Consider the following 6,945-nt stretch of genomic DNA (forward strand, 5'->3'; position numbering starts at 1 on the left):
GCCTACTCTAGTAGGGGACACAGATAACAAGTAAACAAGCAGGCCAGGCGCAGTAGCTCACACCTGTGATCCCAGCACTTTGGAAGGCCAAGGCAGGCAGATCACCTGAGGCCAGGAGTTCGAGACCAGCCTGGCCAACATGGTGAAACCCCATGTCTAGTAAAAATACAAAAAAATTATCCAAACATGGTGGCACACACCTGTAGTCCCAGCTACTTGGGAGGCTGAGGCATGAGATCGCCTAAACCCAGGAGGTGGAGGTTGCAGTGAGCCAATATTGTGCCACTGCACTCCAGCCTGGGTGACAGAGGAGAGACCCTGTCTTAAAAAGAAAAAAAAGTAAGCAGTAAGCTAATTTTTTAAGTGATAGTACTAAAAGACAATAACACAGAGCTATGACAATACAGAGTGGCTAAAATGGGAGAGGAGGAAGGATTATTTTTTCCAAGTTGATTTTTGGGGACAGATACAATTTATTAAAGAAGCATGTATAATATGCCCCCCGTGCCTACTCCTGTTGTGGGCACTGGGCATAAAGCAACATAGAAGGTTAAATCTTTGCTCTCAAGAAGCTTAAGACATTCCATTGATACAGACTGACAATAAACAAACAAGCAAATTGATATTAATATGCAGAGTCAGATTTACTGTGATACCGCAGGGAGGGCTGGTAATTGCTGAGGGCCATAGAATGTTCTAGGTGGCAAGTGGAAGCCAGGTTGCAACAACTACACATTTTTACATAAGCATTTCTAGTTAAATTGCCTAAATCCTAGAAGGAAGAACTGAAGCTCCAAGACTCCAGCAATTTATGATTTATTTTCACATTCTTAATATTCACTTTCATACTTAATTTTTATTTATTTTTATTTTTTTATTTTGTTTTTGAGACGGAGGCTTGCTCTCGCCCAGGCTGGAGTACAGTGGCGTGATCTCGGCTCACTGCAAGCTCCGCCTCCCAGGTTCACGCCATTCTCCTGCCTCAGCCTTCCAAGTAGCTGGGACTACAGGCGCCTGCTACCATGCCTGGCTAATTCACCGTTTTAGCCAGGATGGTCTCGATCTCATGACCTCGAGATCCGCCCGCCTCGGCCTCCCAAAGTGCTGGGATTACAGGCGTGAGCCACTGCGCCCAGCTCATACTTAATTTTTAATTGCAATTTTTATATTTTGTTTCTTTAAAAAATGCCCCCCCCATTATAAAAACTTCAGGCCCCACAAAATTTGTATGTTCCCATAATAAGATAACAGGTGGTAACAAGTTTGTTTTTTGTTTTTTTTTTGTTTTTTTTTTTTTTGAGATGGAGTCTCGCTTTGTCCCCAGGCTGGAGTGCAGTGGTGCTATCTCAGCTCACTGCAACCTCCACCTCCCGGGTTCAAGTGATTCTCCTAACTCAGCCTCCCAAATAGCTGGGACTACAGGCGCTCACCACCATGCACAGCTAATTTTTGTATTTTTAGTAGAGAGGGGGTTTCACCATGTTGGCCAGGATGGCCTCGATCTCTTGACCTCGTGATTCCGCCCACCTCAGCCTCCCAAATTGTTGGGATTACAGGCGTGAGCCACCATGTCTGGCTGGTAACAAGTTTTATGAAAAAAAATCAGAATGAAGATGATGGAGTAAAATCGTTGTGGGGGAGGTACTATTAATATAAGGTGGTCAGCTACGACCTCTCTAATAGATGATGTTTGTGCTGAGCCCTGAAGAAGCAAGCTATAACCTTGGAAACAGTAGGTACAAAGGCCCTGAGGCATGTGTACTGTGAAGCCATCTATAGACTTATTATCTAAGAGGATGTTCCCTAGGCTAAATTAATTCTTTTAGAATATTTTATATCTCCAAAATCAAGGATCAGTTATATTAATAAATACATACACTTATTAAGCTACCCATTTATAAGAAATATAAAAGGTGCATTTTCATGAAAATAGGTTCATTTTCTTCAGATGAGGCTGGAATTTAGGATTGTACACAGTCTACAGGCTGACTCCTGCATTCACCCTTGTCTTCTACAGTGATACTCCTAAAATCCTAAAATGATTAAGTTCTGTTTCTATCAGTTGGCCCTCCTAACACTCTGCCTCTAAGAACCAGAACAAACCACTTTGCATTTTCTGCGAGTCATGCACTGTTTAGACACTAAGGAGGCCTGAGCAGGAAGAATCTGCCGGTTGATAACTCTTAGCTCTGTTTTTAGAATAAACACACCCATTTAATGAAAACAGTGTGTGCACTGAGTGTTATTTTAAGGGAAACAGAACAGAAAGGAGAGATGGGAGAAAACCAAAAGAGATCAAAAGGCTATTAAACAACCTGGAATTAATAATATACTTTTTAAAAAAGTTTCAACCAGAGTATCCTGTTTCTTTGCTGTCTACCTCCTATTTAAAAAATGGTCATGACAGAGAAGCATGATGAATTTAACTAGACTACAAGTGTACTGAGGCAGAAGGCAGAGCCTAAGTTTTATTTACTTTTGGATCTTTAGGGCGAAGCACATGGTAAGCACACCATACATATTTGTGCAATTAGGAATTCATGTTAAACTGTGTGATAGCAACCATAATTATTCTACACCACGTGGTGATAACATGGGTTTCATTTTATATATGGATTTCTCATTGTTTTTCCAAGGCCTGCCCACAAAAAAAAACACAAGAAGATGAGGTGAAAAATTCTAGGCCCTGCCGTGCAGCCACAGAAAATAGGAACCTGCCTGACTGTGGACATCAAATGAATTTCAAGGCCTGGAACCTGGATAGCATGGTTCACTGAGTCTAAGAATGATCACCTTATATGGTAGTATAAGTTGTTTCTGAGCTGATATAACTGGGAATATAGAAGGCAGGGAGCCTGTCATTCTCTGCCTCTTTGACCTGGTAGATAGTTTGCTGTGCAGAGCTGGCAAGAATGCAAACTTTATGTGTATTCTGGGACATACAAGGGAGGCAATGGGAAGCAACATTTATCCTCCTGCATCTCTATCTTGTTTATATTCTTTGCTCTGCTTCTTAGTTCATCCAAAACTAAACCAAAGTAAAATCAACTTGAATGAAATCCAAGTCTTTATTCTCTCCATTCCCCAAACCTAGGCCAGATTCTATGGTCTGATTTTCAGCTTACATTCTATTGTCCAGCTCTGTTTTTACAGTAAACACACGCATTTAATAAAAGGTGACAATTTGTGCACAGCGAGTATTATTTTAAGGGAAGCTACGGGAATATACTATTGGCCTCAAAGAGCCGACTGTCTAGTGAGGGAGACAAAAAGTGTAAAAACCACTACTCTCTCTAAAGTCAAGACAAAGTTAGAGGGTCTAAGACCTATGGTAAACTAGAGGATGTTCAATCCAATAGATGTAATAGTGTAGAAATAGGCCTTTTCAAATCATATATATATATATTTTTTGTTTGTTTGTTTGTTTGTTTTTGAGATGCAGTCTCGCTCTGTCACCCAGGCTAGAGTACAGTACACGATCTCAGCTCACTGTAACCTTCACCTGCCGGGTTCAAGCAATTCTCCTGTCTCATCCTCCTGAGTAGCTGGGATTACAGGCGCATGCCACCATGCCCAACTAATTTTTGTAGTTTTAGCAGAGACAGAGTTTCACCATATTGATCAGGCTGGTCTCGAACTCCTGAACTCAGGTGATCCACCCACTTCGGCCTCCCAAAGTGCTGGGATTACAGGCACTTGTATTTTTTAATAGGATTTTAAAACACAACAAAAGATTCCCCAGTTTAACTCCAGACCTTCTCTGAGCCTGCGGCAGAGCAGCTAAACACTGGAACAGTGCCTTAAATTTCTGGTATGGAATTCTTTTTTTTTTTGAGACGGAGTCTCACTCTGTCGCCAGGTATAGTGCAGTGGCGCGATCTTGGCTCACTGCAACCTCTGGCTCCCTGGTTCAAGCGATTCTCCTGACTCAGCTTCCCAAGTAGCTGGGATTACAGGCTCACACCACCAGGCCCAGCTAATTTTTGTATTTTTAGTAGAGACGGGGTTTCGCTGTGTTGGCCAGGATGGTCTCGATCTCCTGACCTCGTGATCTGCCAGCCTCGGCCTCCCAAAGTGCTGAGATTACAGCCATGAGCCACAGTGCCAGGCCTCACATCATCACTTTCAAACTATCCTCCTTCCTCAAAAGCCCCACCTCTTTGTGTCTACATTCTAATGATCACCCAGTCACACCCCTCATTCACTGAAGACTTGACTCCTAGCTCACTGTCTTCATCTTCATCCTGACTGGTGTCCTCATTTTTATCCAGATAGCCTCCCATCTGACACCTGGGGTCCTCAACCCACCAACCTCACTGCTTTTTTTTTTTTTTTTTTTTTAACTGTTATGTCTATTCCATGTTCATTCTCTCCCTTATCCACCTTTGATGTCCTGGTCGTCATTGTGAAAAGCAATTGTACTTCTTTTATATTCACTTGCCCATCTAAGTATAACTTCTCTGGGCCTGCACCAGAGCAGCCAAACACTGGCACAGTGCTTTAAATTTCTGACCACGAAGCTGAAACACTCTATATCTGCTCCATAATCCTAAAAGGTTTTCCTAGTAAGATTAATGTTTTGCTCTCTGAGTCAACTATTTTATATCTTTTTTTTTCCTAAAAATTTCAACCTTCCTCTTTTTTTCCTTTCCTTTTTTTCCCTTTCCTTTTTTTTTCTAAGATAAATACTGTAGAACATAAACCCTTCCTCATTGGCCCCACTCTCACATACTTTACTGAAAAAACATAAGCAACTAAACAGGAACTCTATTCTTCTAACCACCAAATCTTTCTACACTTGTGTCAATATTTCCTGTTCTCCCACTTGTTGTAATTCAAATGCCATCGCCCTATCGAAGCAGTCATGCTCTGGATTCTATCTTCTCTTATTTTCTCAAGGACATCACTCTTGCAATTGTCCCCGCTCTCATAGATCACCAGTTTCTCGCTTTATTATGTGGAATTTGCAATTCTTAAACTACCATCTTTTTTTTTTTTTTTTTTTTTTTTGAGATGGAGTCTTGCTCTGTCACCCATGTTGGAATACAGTGGTGCAATCTTGGCTCACTGAAGCCTCTGCCTCCAGGATTCAAGAGATTCTCCTGCCTCAGCCTCCTGAGTAGTTGAGACTACAGGCACATGCCACCACATCTGGCTAATTTTTTGTATTTTTGTATTTTTAGTAGAGTAGAGGGTTTCCCCATATTTGTTAGGCTGGTCTTGAACTCCTGACCTCAGGTGATCCACCCGCCTCGGCCTTCCAAAGTGCTGGGATTACAGGTGCACATCACCATGCCTGGCCTTAAACTATCATCCTTTAAAAAACCCTATTGGTGAAAAGATCCGCAGTTCCAGCTGGGCGCGGTGGCTCACACCTGCAATCCCAGTACTTTGGGAGGCCGAAGCAGGCAGATCACTTGAGGTCAGGAGTTCAAGACCAGCCTAGCCTGAAATAAAATACAAAAATTAGCCAGGTGTGGTGGCAGGCACCTGTAATGCCAGCTACTCGGGAGGCTGAGGCAGTAGAATTGCTTGAACCTGTGAGGCAGAGGCTGCAGTGAGCTGAGATCGTGCCACTGCACTCCAGCCTGGGCGACAGAGTGAGACTTCGTATCAAAAAAAAAAAAAAAAAAAAAAAAAAAAGATCCTCAGTTCCCTTTGGGAGGCCATCAACAAGGAGGGAGAAGGGAAGATACTTGAGCTCAGGAGTTCAAGACCAGCCCGGCCAACACAGCAAGATCCCATCTTTATTTTTAAAAATAAATAAACCTCAGTTGTCCTTAGATACCCTTCCAGGAACATCTCATTTCTTTGCTCCCCTTTATAGAAAAACTTATTGAAAGAATTGTTAACCCCACACTGTTCCACCTACTCCGGGCTTCCACCCTCATCACATCACTGAAACTACTGTTATCAGGTCATCTGTGACTTACATGTTGCCAAATTCAGTAGATACTTCTTTTTCCTCATTTTGCCTGAGTCTTGTGCAAACGGATCTGATCCACTTTGACCCTTCTCAATTATTAGCTTCTTTTTGTAGGTATCAGTAGCCTCCAGTACATGTAGGTAAATGAGGGTCTCTTTTGATTCTGAGCTGGGTACTTTATGAAGAACATTTTAGCAAACTACTAATTAGCCTCCCTTATAAACATAAAATCTTGAATGTTTTATTCTTCCAATTTATGTCTTCCCCCAGAAACATTGATTCCAATGATTCGTTCTGAGGTTCTGGCTACTGCTACCCCAAATTCCCGAATTAGCGCCCTATTTCCACTGTCACCATACTTCACCATATACTTCTCCACTGCAAGTGGAGATGTACTACTAAAACCTTTGATTTTTCTACCTTGTTGACTCTTCTAAAAATGATTGGTTTTCAAGAAGAGTTATCACTTAGGATCTGTCATCTATAAATGATTATTGATTTTGATGATGTCTGAAGAATGAATTAATTGTTGTGATAGTGTATGATTGTCTGCTGCCCTACTCCACTGGCTGAGAGACCCATCAGTATCTAAGAGAACTTATCAGTTCAGTAGGGTCAGGGCTCTATTACCTTCTTAGATGGTGCTATTTAGTGCCATGCTTAGCACTGTTGGACTTGCAGCCAAACTAATTGGTTACTCTTGAACAATATTAAGAAACCAACTCATTATTCTAAAAATTGGCGAAGGGAGAAAATCAAGCACTTATCTTCTTTTACTTGTATGTACATCAAGGAAACCAAATTGTGAATATGGTACTTTTTTTTTTTTATGAGAGAGGGTCTTGCTTTCTCACCAAGGCTGGAGTGCAATGTGCAATGGCCTGTTCACACACACACTGCCTGGGCTCAATTGATCCTCCCACTTCAGCCTCCCGGGTAGCTGGAACTACAGATGCTTGCCACCATGCTCAGCTTTTTTTTTTTTTTTTTTTTTTTTTTGTATTTTTGTGTAGAGATGG

At 41.8% G+C, this 6,945-nt stretch overlaps 1 pseudogene; it reads right to left on the minus strand.

Moving 5' to 3' along the window:
• Positions 1-5,970, minus strand: part of LOC100969679 (patched domain-containing protein 3-like) — a 29,239-nt pseudogene extending 23,269 nt beyond the window's left edge.
• Between the last annotated feature and the right edge of the window lie 975 nt (positions 5,971-6,945).

This window comes from Pan paniscus, chromosome 13 (assembly GCF_029289425.2).
Source record: "Pan paniscus chromosome 13, NHGRI_mPanPan1-v2.0_pri, whole genome shotgun sequence".
NCBI lineage: Eukaryota > Metazoa > Chordata > Mammalia > Primates > Hominidae > Pan > Pan paniscus.